The sequence below is a fragment of the Lampetra fluviatilis genome, chromosome 49 (assembly GCF_964198595.1).
Source record: "Lampetra fluviatilis chromosome 49, kcLamFluv1.1, whole genome shotgun sequence".
In the NCBI taxonomy this organism is placed as follows: Eukaryota; Metazoa; Chordata; class Hyperoartia; order Petromyzontiformes; family Petromyzontidae; genus Lampetra; species Lampetra fluviatilis.
In genome coordinates this window covers 4,438,806-4,457,915 of record NC_136323.1, presented here as the reverse complement: position 1 = coordinate 4,457,915, position 19,110 = coordinate 4,438,806, and positions in this window count along the sequence as shown.

Genomic DNA, 19,110 nt, shown 5'->3' with positions numbered 1-19,110 from the left:
GTTGCACGTGGGGTGGAAGTTCCACGTGCGGTGGAAACTACACGTTCCACGTGTGGTGGAAACTCCACGTTCCACGTGCGATGGAAACTCCACGTTCCACGTGCGGCGGTGGGTGAGCCTCCCCATAAAACGGCTGCTGACTTCCCCGCCAAGTGGCACAGGGACTCCTCGACTTGCGGACTTGCAGAGATACGAACAAACCCTGTCCCGTACCTCCAGTTGCCTGTTCAGACCAAGAGTCGTAAGTTCAACCGCCGCGCAATAGATGGCGGTGGTGGTGGTGGCATCTGCATTTTCAGGCTATTGTACAACTTTTAAAAGCACTCCCCGTGTTTAGTGTGCACGCCGTACAACACGTTTTGAAATCGACGGGAGTAAAGTTGGACTTGCGAACAAATCGATTTACGAACAGACCTCTGTAATCCATACTGTTTGGTTATTTCTACCCACGTGACTTTACCGAAAGAGCCAAAGAGTACGGATTCATGCAGTCACGAAAGCTTCAAATCAAGATTGAGACCTCTGGAACACGCAGAGGAGTCCCTGTCCCCATTCTGGCAACACCGCAGGGAGGCATGATGATCTAAGCCTTCTTGGTTATTTCGGTAAAGTCACGTAGAAGGGAAATAAAAAAATAATAAAAATAAAACATGATTAAATAATTCTCACGACGTTTCGGCCACAACGCAAGCAGCCGTCCTCAGGTGAAGAACAGGTCTGTCGGAAAAACTGCTTGGTGGTGTTCATTCAGACACCATTCAGACGCTGTCTTTCTGAATGATGTCGGAAAGACTTAATGATGTCGGAAAGACAGCGTCAGAATGATTCAGACGCTGTCTTTCTGAATGATTCAGACGCTGTCTTTCCGACAAACCTGTTCTTCACCTGAGGACGGCTGCTTGCGTTGTGGCCGAAACATCGTGAGAATTGTATTTTAATATGTTTTATTTTTATTATTTTATTACTTCCTTTCTACGTGACTTTACCGAAAGAACCAAGAAGATGAATCCCTGCAGTCACGAAAGCTTTAAATCGAAATGTATGATCTAAGCCATTGCGATTGCGAGCCACTCACTCTACCGCTCCTCCGATTAGCACGGTGGGCTGCTGGCGGTGTGCGAAAGAGGTTCAACACACGCACGCGCGTACGCACAACTGGAGGCCCCGCTGACTGACCGCGTGTCCGTGTCACAGCAGGCTGGACACAAATAGCAGAGAGCAGTGTGTTTCACACGGAGGCTTTCGCGACAAATATCATCCATAATAGAGGTTTTTTTCTGGGTTAGATCGCGTGAATATATAAATGTGTCGTTAAAACCCGCCACCACCCGACACAGCCAACCAGTAAGGGTTGTCACGTGAACAGAACGTGGCCAATTCGTCACTAGTACAGCACTAGTGTATAGTGTAGTGTATAGTGTAGTGTATAGTGTAGTGTATAGTGTAGTATACTAGTACAGCACTAGTGTATAGTGTAGTGTATAGTGTAGTGTATAGTGTAGTATACTAGTACAGCACTAGTGTATAGTGTAGTGTATAGTGTAGTGTATAGTGTAGTATACTAGTACAGCACTAGTGTATAGTGTAGTATACTAGTACAGCACTAGTGTATAGTGTAGTGTATAGTGTAGCATACTAGTACAGCACTAGTGTATAGTATAGTGTAGTGTGTAGTGTAGTGTGTAGTATAGTGTATAGTGTAGTACACTAGTACAGCACACTGGTGTGTTGTGTAGTGTATAGTGTAGTGTATAGTGTAGTACACTAGTACAGCACTAGTGTATTGTGTAGTGTATAGTGTAGTGTATAGTGTAGTATAGTGTAGTATACTAGTACAGCACACTGGTGTGTTGGAGAGCCAAGCCACAACATTAACAATCCGAGTACGACGTTTCGCCAGTAATTACAACCAGCTTCATCAGGCGACAGCCAGATTTGTGGAAAAGTCCACCTGTTTCGTTCCTTATGTAGAGACGCAGGGAGTCGTGGTACTGGACGGCAAGTCCTCGTTTTAACGCGGTAGTTACAGTAGAACCTCTCTTAACGATCACCCCTTTTAATTAATCGCTTAACGACAGGCCTCCCATAGAGCCCAATACGTAGTGTATAGTGTAGTATATAGTGTAGTGTATAGTAGTGTAGTGCCTCCATAGAGCCCAACGTGTTTGCTTACCGACCAATTCAGTAAATATGAATTGATTAACCACGTTTCTTTTAATATTATGTTCATAATGTTGCTAGCGTCGTGATGTATTAATATCCATTGATTAAATATTACAAAGTACGTTTTTTTGGGGTGGAAAAAAAACGTACTTTCAACGTGCATTCCCTATACTCGCTTAACGACCAAATCCTAATCTCGATGCGTTCCTGAAAAGTTTCTGCGTTAAGCGAAAACGATTTTCCCCACGAACATTTATTATAACGACGATGAAGACCGGGGGAGACACCACGTGCCACCACCACGACCACAATGCATCACTCCGCTCAGCCGCGCAGCTCAAGGAAGTATGATAATTGTTTTTTTACCCTTCTATCTGGCAACAAAACTGACACCTTTTTTACAAGGAGTCATGTTTGCATAGACCACAATACCTGCAGTCATAATGCTTACCCCGAGCTCTCATACTCTGATGGTGCATTGTCTTTGAGTTGTGCGCCTTTTGGCGTCATCTGGTCCAACACCATGTGAGACTAGGCTCTAAGGAAAGCTGTCTCGGGTGTGAACCAATCAACTTCAAGGACAGTGCATACATTATCAGAGTTATGTGTTTTGTTTGTATTACGACTGCAGGTATTGTGGTCGATACAAACATGACTCCTTGTAAAAAAAGGTGTCAGTTTTGTTGCCAGATAAAAGGGTAAAAAAAACAATTATATTTTTTACTGCCAAATGAGGTTCCAATGGTCTCAAGGAAGTAGTTCGTCGGTGACAATTCCGTGCTCCCCAAAGGGGAGAAACACGCGTTAAGCGAGGACTTGCCGTGCTCTTGTTAGCGTCACGTGACCGGGTCTGGACTCGGGGAAGTTAAGGGGGGGCGGTGGGAGGGGGGAATAGGGGGGAGGGGTGGGGGGGATGGGGGAGGGGGGGAAAAGGGGGGAGGGGTTAGAGAGGAGGTAGGGGGGGCGATGGAGAAAGGGGGGAGGGGGGGAAAGGGCGGAGGGGGGGACTTGGCGGAGGGGGGGAAGGGGGGGGGACGATGGGGGAATAGGGAGGGGCGGGGGGGAGGGGCGATCGCGGGGGGGAGGGGCGGGGGCGGGGGTTCTTCTCCGGTGTCCCTGTGGATGAAAGAATAAAAATCCGACAATCGACCATCGCTCGTTCCCGGCCCTCTGTGTGTGTTGGGCTCGCAAACAGCACTTGCCCCAACAGTCTGTAAAGTCACGTAGGTAAAACATTTTAATGAATAAAAGTAAAATAAAAATCACGACGTTTCGGAGGCAACACAAGCTTCCGTCTTCAGGTGGAACCGTCACAGCACGACAGCTGTATCAAGTAAATGAGAGACGCAAATTACTGCATCAAGTGATGCAGTGATTTTAGCTGTGACGGTCCCACCTGATGACGGAGACTTGTGTTGCCTCCGAAACGTCGTGATTTATTATTTTATTTTATTCCCACTATTACTTTTATTAACTTTTAATTTTATTTTTTACCTACGTGACTTTACCGAAACAACCTAAGAGTATAAACATTGTCGTAGTAATTCATTGGCAGTTCTCGTATGGTGTGGTAAAGTGTGGGTGACCTTTTCGCAAGCGTTCTGGCCAGCCTGAAGCGAGAAAGTCAGTAGGGGCTTCGGCGGCGTTCCTTCTGCCAGCTTAGTGGCGTCAACAAGCCGTTGCAGGACTGCGCCTTAGCCGTGTTCTTGCACAATGCGTGGACTGCAACAACAGCAGCGGCAGCAGAGGGCGGTGTCGGATCGAGAATACGGAGACTCCTCGACTTACGAACGAGTTCGGTTCCAGAGGCCTGTTCGTAAGTCGATTTGTTCGTAAGTCCAACTTGACTCCTGTCGATTCCAAACGTGGTGTACGGCGTGTACGCTAAACACGGGGAATGACTTCAAAAGTTGCAGACTCTCCTGTAGATGTAGATGCAACTGGTGCTTCATCTTATTCAGATGTAGATACCACTGGTTCTTCATGTTCTGTAGATGTAGATGTCACTGGTTCTTCACGTTCTGTAGATGTAGATGCCACTGGTTCTTTACGTTCTGCAGATGTAGATTCCACTGGTTATTCATGTTCTGTAGATGTAGATGCCACTGGTTATTCATGTTCTGTAGATGTAGATGCCACTGGTTCTTCACGTTCTGTAGATGTAGATGCCACTGGTTCTTCACGTTCTGTAGATGTAGGTGCCACTGGTTATTCATGTTCTGTAGATGTAGATGCCACTGGTTCTTCATGTTCTGCATATGTAGATGCCACTGGTTCTTGATGTTTTGCAGATGTAGATGCCACTGGTTCTTCATGTTCTGCATATGTAGATGCCACTGGTTCTTCATGTTCTGCAGATGTAGATGCCACTGGTTCTTCACGTTCTGCAGATGTAGATGCCACCGGTTCTTCACGTTCTGCAGATGTAGATGCCACTGGTTCTTCACGTTCTGTAGATGTAGATTCCACTGGTTCTTCACGTTCTGCAGATGTAGATTCCACTGGTTATTCATGTTCTGTAGATGTAGATTCCACTGGTTCTTCACGTTCTGCAGATGTAGATGCCACTGGTTATTCATGTTCTGTAGATGTAGATGCCACTGGTTCTTCATGTTCTGCAGATGTAGATGCCACTGGTTATTCACGTTCTGTAGATGTAGATGCCACTGGTTATTCATGTTCTGTAGATGTAGATGCCACTGGTTCTTCACGTTCTGCAGATGTAGATACCACTGGTTCTTCATGTTCTGCAGATGTAGATGCCACTGGTTCTTCACGTTCTGCAGATGTAGATGCCACCGGTTCTTCACGTTCTGCAGATGTAGATTCCACTGGTTATTCATGTTCTGTAGATGTAGATGCCACTGGTTCTTCACGTTCTGCAGATGTAGATGCCACTGGTTATTCATGTTCTGTAGATGCCACTGGTTATTCACGTTCTGTAGATGTAGATGCCACTGGTTATTCATGTTCTGTAGATGTAGATGCCACTGGTTCTTCATGTTCTGCAGATGTAGATGCCACTGGTTATTCATGTTCTGTAGATGTAGATGCCACTGGTTCTTCACGTTCTGCAGATGTAGATGCCACTGGTTATTCATGTTCTGTAGATGTAGATGCCACTGGTTCTTCACGTTCTGCAGATGTAGATGACACTGGTTATTCATGTTCTGTAGATGTAGATGCCACTGGTTATTCATGTTCTGTAGATGTAGATGCCACTGGTTCTTCATGTTTTGCAGATGTAGATGCCACTGGTTATTCATGTTCTGTAGATGTAGATGCCACTGATTCTTCACGTTCTGCAGATGTAGATGCCACTGGTTCTTCACGTTCTGTAGATGTAGATGCCACTGGTTCTTCACGTTCTGCAGATGTAGATGCCACTGGTTATTCATGTTCTGTAGATGTAGATGCCACTGATTCTTCACGTTCTGCAGATGAACCAGAGACATATAGACAGACATATAAGCAGACAGATATCACAGAGATACATGTGTCTCTCTCTCTATGTATCTCTGTGATGTCTGTCTCTACTTATATGTCTGTCTATATGTCTCTGGTTCTGTGTTTGATCTCTCTCTCAAATTTAGCATTCTCAGGAAGAACGTAATCAACCAGGTAGGGTGTTGACTGTTATGTTATCCGACTCTGTTGTATTACATTACATTTTTAAGTATACTAGATTTGTGTTTCTATTTCATTTATACCTGATGATGATTGCTTGTGTTGCAATCGAAACGTCGTATGCTAGCATTTAATTTATTATTTTCTCTTTATACGTGACTTTACCGAAAGAACCAAAGAGTAATTCCCTGCAGTCACGAAAGCTTCAAATTAAGTATGAACTCCTTACTCGTGTGCATGCACGGCAGATGGCAGCACACATTCTGACTTCAACAATATCGGAGAATGGAATCAGCTGCGTCAATTTAGGTCGTTGCTTTTCTTTCTTTCTCCCCTCCCTGAGTTATTCTTTAACGACGCAGTTCGGCCGCTCGACACTTTTTTGTTGCCACCAAGACGCTGACGTTGGCATCTATGGGGGAAAAACAGGTCCGGATTTACGACGGAGGGATTTCCCGTGAGCGCGTTGCGACGTCGTAAAAGCGGGGAGCGCCTGTACAGTCTTCGCACTTTAGAGTGTAAAGAACCGAACGAAGTAAATTCAGACGCTTCTTCAAGTAAAACGGCTGACCGCAAGGGGGCAGCCGAAGAAGTGATTAAGCTAGTGCGGGGCCTGCACCATGTGTTGTTATAAAGGGGCCCTAAATATAAAAATATACGTAAATATTAAAACACACAATTTTTTTTACTTGCGTAGTAAAGTAATTGTGTTTTTTTTCATTCGCTATACAGCCAGATAATACGACAAATCTCAGACTTTAAACACCCAGTCGTTGATGAAAGTTGAAGGCGGTATAGTACTATAGCAATAGAGCAAGTGTAGAATCACCGAACCGGAATTGTTAGCTTGAAAGCATTTAGCGCGGGTCCCCGTAGCATTATGTAGCTACTTGTGCTACTAGGATATAATCCGGCACTGATGTGCCTACTTGCCGACCTCCTGGGCTCTCTCCCAGTACAGATGGTCGAGTCGCGACTCAGGGGTTATGGTACCTCGACGCGCGCGGGACGAGGCAAGAGAGGGGTGGAAATCAGAGGTCGCAAACGGGTTTTGATTCCTTACCCGTACCCGGCTGCACCAGGGTCGCAAATGGGTACCCGTACCCTACCCGAAATGAGTGACAAACAGTTACTCACCAGTGACTCACGGCCTACCCGTAGTCGTACCAGGGTCGCAAACGGGTACCCGTACCCGGCCGGGTACGGGTAGCCGGGTATCGGGTAGGGTACGGGTATCGGGTACCCGATTGCGACCTCTGGTGGAAATATCGCAGCCCAAGTGTGTGCGGTGATTCACCAACTCTCGCTGCTTGCCTCCACTCGGTTGGCTGAGTTACGGGCAGACACGTGCGCCACCACCAACACCATGGGGCTCAGAAGCTGGGTGCACTGTGGCTGTAGTGCAGCGGTCCTGGGCCTCCCCTAGGTGGGCTCGGCCTCAAACGAGTACTGTGGCTGGTGCGGCTTGTGTAGTTAAACATCGCCGCTGGCGTGGTGTTTTGGTCAGCCGCCCCCTCGTGTGCCGTGCCGGCCTTCGTAGGTGCGGTTGGTTTTATTTGACCAGATTGTTTTGTCAATCTTGATTTGAAGCTTTCGTGACTGCAGGAATCCAAACTCTTTGGTTGTTTTGGTAAAGTCACGTGGGTAGAAAATACAACAAATCACGACGTTTCGGGCGCAACACAAGCGTCTCTTTCCCACCTGATGACGGACGCCCGAAACGTCGTGATTTATTTTATTTTATGCCTGCGTGACTTTTCCGAAAGAACCAAAGAGTATGTATCCAGAGATATTTTTTTCACAGAAGCGACCTGGCCGCAAATGAGAGCTCAACGAAAGTGGCTGATCGCGTGGATTTGATAGCGGTGGCCAAACACTCTAAACGCGTGATGTTGATTCTACATGTGGAGAGGAGAAACCTGGAAGACCCGGGAGACAAATCCACGCGACCACAGGGAGAGAGACACCGGAAAACTCCAAATATACCGCAGCAGGCGGCAGGGTCGGGATCGTACCCACGACCTCCTGTATATCAGGCGAGGTAGATAACATCTCCTAGCCACCGTGATGATGATGATGATGAGAGAGAGAGACACGCAAACTCCAAATATACAGCAGCAGGCGGCAGGGTCGGGATCGAACCCCCGACCTCCTGCACACCAGGCGAGGTAGTTAACATCTCGCCACAACAGTCTGTCAAGGCTACACGGGGGTAGGGGGGACCTTTGTCAGGAGCTGCGTGCCACGGCGAAAAAAAAATTGGCAACGAGTTGCGACAGAATTAGCAACAAGGCCACACAGCACCACCACCAACACCCACCACCACCACCACCACCCACCACCACCCACCACCACCACCACCCACCACCACCCACCACCACCACCCACCACCACCATCACCACCCACCACCACCACCCACCACCCACCACCACCACCCACCACCACCACCACCCACCACCACCCACCACCACCACCAACACCCACCACCAACCACCACCACCCACCACCACCCACCACCCACCACCACCACCAACACCCACCACCAACACCCACCATCACCAACACCCACCACCACCACCACCAACACCCACCACCACCAACACCCACCACCACCACCACCAACACCCACCACCACCAACACCCACCACCACCACCACCAACACCCACCACCACCAACACCCACCACCACCACCACCAACACCCACCACCAACCACCACGTCTAGTGCTGACTCAAGCGGCACGGGAAGGCCACGGGGCTTCAGGGTCAAGCTCATTACCACGTGTGTGTGTGTACGTGCGTAGCACTTGCCCCACACGTCTCTTAAGGCTATACAGGGGAGCTTTGTGTTGTCTGTGTGTGTGTGTGTTCGGTGCTTGTGTGGAGCGGTGGTGTAGCGGTTAGCGCTACGCTACGCTACGAACCCAGCGACCCGAGTTCGATTCCCGCTCACAGCGAACACCGGTGACGATTATGTGAACCGGTCCCGGGCCTCCCCTGGGTCGACTCAGCCTCAATTGAGTAGCTGGTGCGATGTGTAAACATCGCCACGAGCGAGACAAAGGCGGTCGGGCGTGGTGGTGGCCACCCACCCCTTCGTGTACCGAGGCAGTCTTCATAGGTGCTCGCTAACAGCACTTGCCCCTACAGTCTGTTAAGGCTATATGGGGGATCTTTGTTTTTCTTTGTATAAGTCTGTGTATAAGTGTGTGTGTGTACATGCGTGTGTGTACAAGAGTGTGTGTGTACATGTGTGTGTGTACACAAGTGTGTGTGTACACGTGTACATGTGTGTGTGTACACGTGTACATGTGTACACAAGTGTGTGTGTACACGTGTACATGTGTGTGTGTACACGTGTACATGTGTGTGTACACAAGTGTGTGTGTACACGTGCGGCACGCGCTAGAGAAGAGATGGACTCATGCGGCACAGATGGATGTGGAGCTGAGTGAATTTTTCCCGACGACCGGTACCAGCGGTGTCAAGATCGGCCTGCATGGAGGAAGATGATCGTGAAGGACGACGCTGCTGCTGCTGCTGCTGCCAATGGTGGAGTCGGAGGCAGTCGCCCTCCAGCAACAATGGAGGGCGGAGGAGCGCGGGGTGGCTGAAACACAGCGGGGAGCACAGGTGGTGGTGCATCGGCCAGTCATCTCAGTCAGTCAACCCATGGCACCTCGGTCTGTCCCGTGACCTCACGTCAGCGGGCCTTCGACACTTGACGTGGCCTCAACAGTGCACGTAGCCTGGCACAAGCGCGGCGGTGATGTCGACGGCACTTGGTGGTGAATGGCGGATGTTGGTTTGGGTCGATCCCGACCCTGACGCCTGCTGCTGTATATTTGGAGTTTGCGTGTCTCTCTCTCTCATCATCATCATCACGGTGGCTAGGAGATGTTAACTACCTCGCCTGGTATACAGGAGGTCGTGGGTGCGATCCCGACCCTGACGCCTGCTGCTGTATATTTTAAGTCCTCCGGTTGTTTCCCGTCCACATCTAGAATCGTCGTCAATCCACTCCGTGTGAGCTATCATTTGCGATGGTCAGGTCGCTTCTGCAACGGCGCCTTACCCGGTAAAATAAAATAAATACGTTTAGTTTAGCACGACAACACAATGGGGAGGGGGGGGGCGGCAAAAATTCCATCTCCCCCGCCACGACCCCCGGTCAAGGCACCAATGTTTTCCGCTCGCCCGTGGGAGACGATATCCGAGCGGGTGAGCGATCGTGTGGGCTCCCCCCCCCCTCCTCTCTCTTTCTCTGCCTCTCCACGTTGTACGGAGGCGCCACCACGAACTTCCCTTGCTTCCTGCGAGCCAGAGGCAATGACGGAGCGAGACACAGAGAGAGTTTCAAGTTCTAGATTTGAAGCTTTCGTGACTGCAAGGATTCATATTCTTAGCTGTATCAAGTATCAGCTGTCGTGGCTGTGACGGCTCCACCTGAAGACGGAAGCTTGTGTTGCCTCCGAAACGTCGTGATTTTTTTTTACTTTGAATGTTTTTTACCTACGTGACTGCACCGAAAAAACCTAAGAATATGAATAAGAGTTTCAAGTTTCATTTATTAGGTATAGCCCTGAATTTTGATTTAAAGCTTTCGTGACTGCAGGGATTCATCTTCTTGGTTCTTTCGGTAAAGTCACGTAGAAGGCAAGTAATAAAATAATAAAAATAAAACATAATAAAATAATATTATAAAAATAAAACATAATACAATTATATTATTATGTTTATTTTTATTATTTTATTACTTCCCTTCTACGTGACTTTACCGAAAGATCCAAAAAGAGGTATAGCCCTGTGAGCCATTCGGCTCTTGAATCGGGTGCAACCGCAACAAACAAAAAAACACAAAAAGATGAATAAGAAAACATCTTAAAGTGACTATGTGACTATGTGCAAACAGAAAATCCAAGAAAAGGCAGCAAAATATTGCAGAAAAAGCACCGTACACCAACCCTGTGCAAATATCCCAGTGGGATGCAAGTCAAACAACAACAACAACAACCACAAGACAACTTAGATTAAGGCCATCAGTCTAACTCTGTACTACAACAAACAAACATGGCCAAACCGAAAAACTTTTCAAAAATCACCAAAATAAAGCCATAAAAGCAATGAAACAGTGATCATAGGTGAGAGGTGGGGGGGAGAGAGAGGTGGAGACAGAACAGCCTGGGCATCTTCCGCGCTCTGGTTCGAGAGGAACGATGTCCTGAGCCGAGTGGCGAGCGCACGCCATGGCCACTGGGGACCTCCCCCACCCACCCACCCGGCGTCACCTCCACACGAGTAAAGGTCACGGAGTTCACGTGGAGGGTGTGGTTGGTTTGGGGGGGGGGTAGCGGTGGCGCAGTGGTTAGCGCGCTGCGCTCCAAAGCCCACGGGCCAGAGTTCGCAAACGGGTTTTGATTCCTTACCCGTACCCGGCCGCACCAGGGTCGCAAACGGGTACCCGTACCCGGCCGTACCCTACCCGTACCCGGCCGGTACGGGTAGGGTACGGGTATCGGGTACCTGATTGCGACCTCTGGGATGAAGCCATGTTGCAGGCGCGGGTGGGTTGATTCTAGGAACTTGAATTGTGAGAAGAGACAAGACGTTGGGAAATGAGTGACAAACGGTGACTCACCAGTGACTCACGGTCTACCCGTACCCGGCCGCACCAGGGTCGCAAACGGGTACCCGTACCCGGCCGGGTACGGGTAGCCGGGTATCGGGTACCCAGTTGCGACCTCTGCCACGGGCCGTGTTCAATTCCGCGCTCACCGCCACCAACGACAAAGTTGACGATCGTGCGAATCGGTCCTCGGTCTCCCGCTAGGTTGACTCAGCCTCAAATGAGCAGCTGGTGCCGGAGTGTCGTCAACGTCTGCCACTCGGGAGGCAAAGGCGGCCGGGCGTGGTGCTGGTCACCCACCCGCCCCACGTGCGCCGTGCTGGCAATTCATAGGTGCTCGCTGCTCGCTAACAGCACTTGCCCCAACAGTCGGTGACAGGCTATTGGGGGGAGGGGGATCTTTGTCTTTGTAGGGTGGGAAAGTCGAGGTTTGCCGTGTCCAGCGCACCCCCCCCCCACCACATTGTGTGTGTGTGGTTTTTTTTGTGTTCGGGCCTTCCTGCTTTTGCTGGGAAGTAACAAAACAAAAAATAATGTAGTTTTTTTTCTCTACTCCTACAACAACAACAAAGAAGTCAGCGGTCGACTGGTCGCGGTGGCGTCGCTGGCTGGTGACTCGGCGTCGTGGTGCCGAGGAAGGGAGCCGACGGCGCGGCGAGGGGGGTGGAAGTTTTTCGTACTCCGAAATGAAATTTACCAACGAATACAATCTTAAAATCTACCACGGTACCGTATTTTTATTTTGTATATCTGTAGTGGTGGTATTGACGTGCGCCGACTGTGACAGTGATGGATCACGGGGCGGCGCGGGGTGCGGGGTTGGGCACGCGTTGTGGGCGTGGTGTGGACGCGCGCGCCGGGAGTGACAGATGACGAGGCGGCGCGGAGTGAGTGGTGAGGCACGATGAGATGTGGGAAAAGAGGATCGTAGCCAGCGCCCGGCGATTGGTCGAATAAGTGGGTGCTCGCAGCGACGTCCGCAGGTGGGGTATAAAGGGGGACGCGCGAGAGCACTCGGCGAGAGTTACCCAGTTGAAGACCCGAAGACGGAGCTGAAGACCTAGTGAAGCCGAGTAGCTCAGTGGCGTTAGTCGCCGAGTAGCTAAGTGGATGTTGGTCATCCGAGTAGCTCAGTGGCGTTAGTCGCCGAGTAGCTAAGTGGATGTTGGTCATCCGAGTAGCTCAGTGGGCGTTAGTCGCCAAGTAGCTAAGTGGGTGTTTGTCACCCGAGTACTAAGTGGATGTTGGTCATCCGAGTAGCTCAGTGGCGTTAGTCGCCAAGTAGCTAAGAGGATGTTGGTCATCCGAGTAGCTCAGTGGGCGTTAGTCGCCAAGTAGCTAAGTGGGTGTTTGTCACCCGAGTACTAAGTGGATGTTGGTCATCCGAGTAACTCAGTGGGCGTTAGTCGCCAAGTAGCTAAGTGGGTGTTTGTCACCCGAGTACTAAGTGGATGTTGGTCATCCGAGTAGCTCAGTGGGCGTTAGTCGCCAAGTAGCTAAGTGGGTGTTTGTCACCCGAGATACAAAGTAGGTGTTAGTCACCTGTAACCAAGTTTGATAAAATAAAGAGTGTGTTACCCGTGAAGTCGTCTCCCGTGGAGTTACTACATTACAACTGGCGTCAGAAGTAAACCTGTCTTCAAGAAGTATGGACACAAGGAAGACTACCCGTACCCACGAGCGAGGTCGGGATGACGACGGCGTACCGGGGACACCGACCTCGGGAGTAGAGGACGAGGAGTTGCCGCCGATGCAGCACTTCGCGGTGATGGCCGACGCTCCGCTTGCCTCCGACACCGGCCTCCAGGACGCGCACGCCCGCTTGGCGGAGTTGCTACTCGCCGCCGCCGCTGTCTTGGCCGACATCTCCGTTCCGGCGAGCGGAAAAACGGCTGCGGGGGTCGTGGAGGAAGCGACGGTGGAGGATTCCCGCCAAAGGGCGCTTCGCGCCAAAAGCCTGGAAGTTGCCACCGTTTTTGGGGGGCCGCCACCGATTGGCGGGAAAGACGGACGCCACGTGGCCGGACACCTCCGCGCAGCGCAGCCCACGTCATCGGCGCGCGCCGGAGCCCTCCATTTTGCGCCTGACAACCGAGCCGACATTTTACACAACTCCAGCGGAGCGCGGGAAAATCTCTCCGACGTCGACGACGATCGGGTCCTCCAGCAAAGATTGCCCGCGCTGTCGGCGTTCAAGGCGGATGGGGGCGACTGGGGAGCCTTCCAACGAAGGTTCCTCGCTCATCAGGAGATGTCGGGGTGGTCCGACACCACTGCCCTGCGTGCGTTGCCAGCGATGCTTGACGACGACGCGCTTGCAGCCTTCACATCTGCTGCAAGGTCGTCCCGCTCTACGCTCCAGGCCGCACTACACCTGATGGCGAAGGTGTTCGGGCCGCCCTCCACGTGCCGCCACCAGTTCTACGATCGGCGGAAGGTGGCTGGGGAAACGACGCTAGCCTACCGCACGGCACTGCTCGCCTTGGCGGACGCGGCTTTTCCCCGCATGGATAAGGAGGGGAAGGACGCCATGGTGACGGAGCAGCTGCTGGTGTTGGCCCACGAGTTGGGGGTCCCCATCAACGTGGCAGACGAGATGGAGATCTGCTCCCTGGCGATCGCCACGAGCATTCACGCGTACGAGGTCCTCAAACGCAAGCCGGGGGTCGTCTGCAAATGGCCGGGGAATGCGGCACTGGCCGCCACGATCGCCGAACCTCAGCCAGCTGCGGTGCAGGAGCGGGGCTTCGCTGCATCGTGTCCGGGGGAGTGGAGAACGGGAGGTCGTTCGCCCACACGTTCGCCCCGCAAGCTGGAGCAACCGAAACCTACGACGTCCGTCGTCTGCTACAACTGCGGCCTTCGGGGTCACGTCGCAGCCGGGTGCCGGGCCCCGCGTCCGCGCGCCGCAGGACCACGTCGGGACGACGACCAGGGCCACAAGTCATCCCAACAAAACCCGGTGCCTCGGGCTTGACGGCTGCTGACCGTCGAGAGCCTGAACCCCGGGGCACGCACGAGTCCTCGATGCCTGGCCGATGTCTTCCTGAACCGCCGGCACCACCGGACGTTCAACCGCGTCTGGTGCCGTACGACGGACCGGCAAGGCGGACTCGGGCTAGGTCTCAACAATTTTCATGAGGACGGTTTTTTTGTGCTCTACACCGAGCTCGCCCGGTGTTCCCCTCTGCCGGGGTAATGTCCCGTTGTAGGGACGCTCGGAAGAAAAGGGGACACTGCACGAGTCGAAAAAAAAAAAAAATTTCCATTTATTTTTTTTGTATACACATTGCTATTGTCACTCGCCGGTTTGTATATATTGTTCTATTGTCGCGGTGGCATTGGTTGAGGGTTGCAGATGGTGGTGTTCGCGTCGTGTTGTGTTGTTAGCTTAGTTGTTGTTCTTGTTGTTGTGTTGTGTTACGGGGCACACAGGGAGGGTTTGTATATTTTTGTAGCAGCCGGGGCGGCTGCGAGCTATGTGGTAGGGGGTGATGTAGTGGTGGTATTGACGTGCGCCGACTGTGACAGTGATGGATCACGGGGCGGCGCGGGGTGCGGGGTTGGGCACGCGTTGTGGGCGTGGTGTGGACGCGCGCGCCGGGAGTGACAGATGACGAGGCGGCGCGGAGTGAGTGGTGAGGCACGATGAGATGTGGGAAAAGAGGATCGTAGCCAGCGCCCGGCGATTGGTCGAATAAGTGGGTGCTCGCAGCGACGTCCGCAGGTGGGGTATAAAGGGGGACGCGCGAGAGCACTCGGCGAGAGTTACCCAGTTGAAGACCCGAAGACGGAGCTGAAGACCTAGTGAAGCCGAGTAGCTCAGTGGCGTTAGTCGCCGAGTAGCTAAGTGGATGTTGGTCATCCGAGTAGCTCAGTGGCGTTAGTCGCCGAGTAGCTAAGTGGATGTTGGTCATCCGAGTAGCTCAGTGGGCGTTAGTCGCCAAGTAGCTAAGTGGGTGTTTGTCACCCGAGTACTAAGTGGATGTTGGTCATCCGAGTAGCTCAGTGGCGTTAGTCGCCAAGTAGCTAAGAGGATGTTGGTCATCCGAGTAGCTCAGTGGGCGTTAGTCGCCAAGTAGCTAAGTGGGTGTTTGTCACCCGAGTACTAAGTGGATGTTGGTCATCCGAGTAACTCAGTGGGCGTTAGTCGCCAAGTAGCTAAGTGGGTGTTTGTCACCCGAGTACTAAGTGGATGTTGGTCATCCGAGTAGCTCAGTGGGCGTTAGTCGCCAAGTAGCTAAGTGGGTGTTTGTCACCCGAGATACAAAGTAGGTGTTAGTCACCTGTAACCAAGTTTGATAAAATAAAGAGTGTGTTACCCGTGAAGTCGTCTCCCGTGGAGTTACTACATTACATATCGATAAAGGCCAATATGGGACCTTAATAGGGTAAAACCTATTCTTAGGTTTTTTTCGGTAAAGTCACGTAGGTAAAAACATTAAATTAATAAAAGTAAAATAAAATAAAAAATAAAAATCACGACGTTTCGGAGGCAACACAAGCTTCCGTCTTCAGGTGGAACCGTCACAGCACGATAGCTGTATCAAGTGAGAAAAATTCAAAGAAAACAGTCCTTGTTTATATACTGGTTGCGGGTGGGAGGAGCCAAGGTAGGCCCTGGATATTATGTTTTGTGAGGTTCGGTGCGGCTGAAGCACGCTGTTAGGAATGAGCCTTTGTTGTGTAAACTACTCCGAAAGGAACGTGTTAAAGAAAACTCTAGATTTAAAGTTTTCGTGACTGCAGGGATCTATACTCTTTGGTTCTTTCGGTAAAGTCACGTGGGTAGAAAATAAATTAAAATTAAATCACGACGTTTCGATCGCAACACAAGCGTCCGTCATCAGGTGGAACAGACACAGCAGGACAACTGCCGACATAGGAGACAAAGCTGCTGCAACAAGAGTTCATGTCGGATTGTGGTGGACCCAACCCTTGGGTTCCACCCAGAGGTCGCAACCGGGTACCCGATACCCGTACCCTACCCGTTACCCGGCTACCCGTACCCGGCCAGGTACGGGTACAGGTACCCGTTTGCGACCCTGGTACGGCCGGGTACGGGTACGGGTAAGGAATCAAAACCCGTTTGCGACCTCTGGTTCCACTTCCACCTGATGATGGACGCTTGTGTTGCGATCGAAACGTCGTGATTTAATTTATGTTATTTTATACCCACGTGACTTTACCGAAAGAACAAAAGAATAATAAAGAAACCGTTGCGGGGTCGGATCGCCCTGCGTGCGTGTGTACGTATGTTGAACTTCTTTCGCACCGTACGTAACCAGCCGTGCCAATCGGAGGTGCGGGTGGGAAGGACAGCAAACTTCGGAGTCACGTGATCACCCTCAGAGGCTGCGGTGACCGTCAGTGAATGCCTCTTCGGAGGCTCATAATGGCCGTGTCGAGGACATTGTACTACGCGTGCTGAACTTCTTTCGCACCGTACGTAGCCAGCCGTGGCTAATGGGGCAACTCGAACCTTCAGCTCCCTCCACATACAGTGAGGGAAAAAAGTATTTGATCCCCTGCTGATTTTTGTACGTTTGCCCACTGACAAAGAAATGATCAGTCTATAATTTTAATGGTAGGTTTATTTGAACAGCGAGAGACAGAATAACAACAACAAAATCCAGAAAAACGCGTGCCAAAAATGTTATAAATTGATTTGCATTTTAATGAGGAAATAAGTATTTGACCGCTCTGCAAAACATGACTTAGTACTTGGTGGCAAAACCCTTGTTGGCAATCACAGAGGTCAGCCGTTTCTTGTAGTTGGCCACCAGGTTTGCACACATCTCAGGAGGGATTTTGTCCCACTCCTCTTTGCAGAGCTTCTCCAAGTCATTAAGGTTTTGAGGCTGACGTTTGGCAACTCGAACCTTCAGCTCCCTCCACATACAGTGAGGGAAAAAAGTATTTGATCCCCTGCTGATTTTGTACGTTTGCCCACTGACAAAGAAATGACCAGTCTATCATTTTAATGGTAGGTTTACTTGAACAGCGATAGACAGAATAACAACAACAAAATCCAGAAAAACGCATGTCAAAAATGTTATAAATTTATTTTGCGCGGACGCGCGGATCAGGACGGATGCGTGAGCGGGCTTCGCGGGGAAGATCGGAGCCGGAGAGACTTCTGCTCTGGGCACGGGGAGCGGCGATCCACGTTGACACGAACACAACAATAACCATTAAGCCCTCCGAGTCTTGAGACTCGGTGACACTTTGCTGGGTAAATAAAACTCCATTCCTGAGCGATGCCAGGGGCATTGCAGTTCTCTGGGGGGGGGGGGCAGGAACACTATAAAACTAGAAACTCTTGTTAGTTTTTTTGTTGTACCAGGTAAGGATAACGCAACGAAGCGGCTCATCGTCGTCACGTGGACGTGCGTAGCAGTGGCCAAATACTGGGAACGCGTCACGTTCATTCTTAACGTGGAGGGAAAAAGCGGAGGACACGGAGAAAAAGTCCACGCGACCACGGGGAGAGAGAGAGACGCCGCAAACTCCAAATATACAGCAGGCGTCAGGGTCGGGATCGAACCCACGACCTCCTGTACACCAGGCGAGGTAGTCAACATCTCCTAGCCACCGTGATGATGATGAGAGAGAGAGACACCACAAACTCAAAATATACAGCAGCAGGCGTCAGGGTCGGGATCGAACCCACGACCTGTACACCAGGCGAGGTAGTCAACATCTCCTAGCCACCGTGATGATGATGAGAGAGAGACACGCAAACTCCAAATATGCAACAGGCGTCAGGGTCGGGATCGAACCCACGCCCTCCTGTATACCAGGCGAGGTTGTTAACATCTCCTAGCCACCGTGATGATGATGAGAGAGAGAGACACCACAAACTGAAAATATACAGCAGCAGGCGTCAGGGTCGGGATCGAACCCACGACCTCCTGTACACCAGGCGAGGTAGTCAACATCTCCTAGCCACCGTGATGATGATGAGAGAGAGACACGCAAACTCCAAATATGCAACAGGCGTCAGGGTCGGGATCGAACCCACGCCCTCCTGTATACCAGGCGAGGTTGTTAACATCTCCTAGCCACCGTGATGATGATGAGAGAGAGAGACACCACAAACTCAAAATATACAGCAGCAGGCGTCAGGGTCGGGATCGAACCCACGACCTCCTGTACACCAGGCGAGGTAGTTAACATCTCCTAGCCACCGTGATGATGATGAGAGAGACACCACAAACTCAAAATATACAGCAGCAGGCGTCAGGGTCGGGATCGAACCCACGACCTCCTGTACACCAGGCGAGGTAGTCAACATCTCCTAGCCACCGCAGTGGTGACGCTATTCCTTGGGATCACCCCTGGGGACGCCCCTCCCGTGGGTGGGTCACAGTTTGGCGATGATTGGGTGGCTGGCACAACGGTTCGCGCACCGCGCTACGAACCCGGCCACGCGAGTTCGATTCCCGCCCACGGCCACCACCAGTGACGATAATTATCTTGAAACGTTCCTGGGCCTCCTCCCCTAGATCGACTCAGCCTTAAATGAGGACCCGGTGCGGTGTGCAGCAAACATCGCCACTGGGAAGACAAAGGCGGCCGGGCGTGGTGTTGGCCACCCACCCCCTCGTGCCCCGTGCCGGCCTTCATAGGTGCTGCTACTCGCTAACAGCACTTGCCCCAACCGTCTGTTAAGGCTACACGGGGGTGGAGCT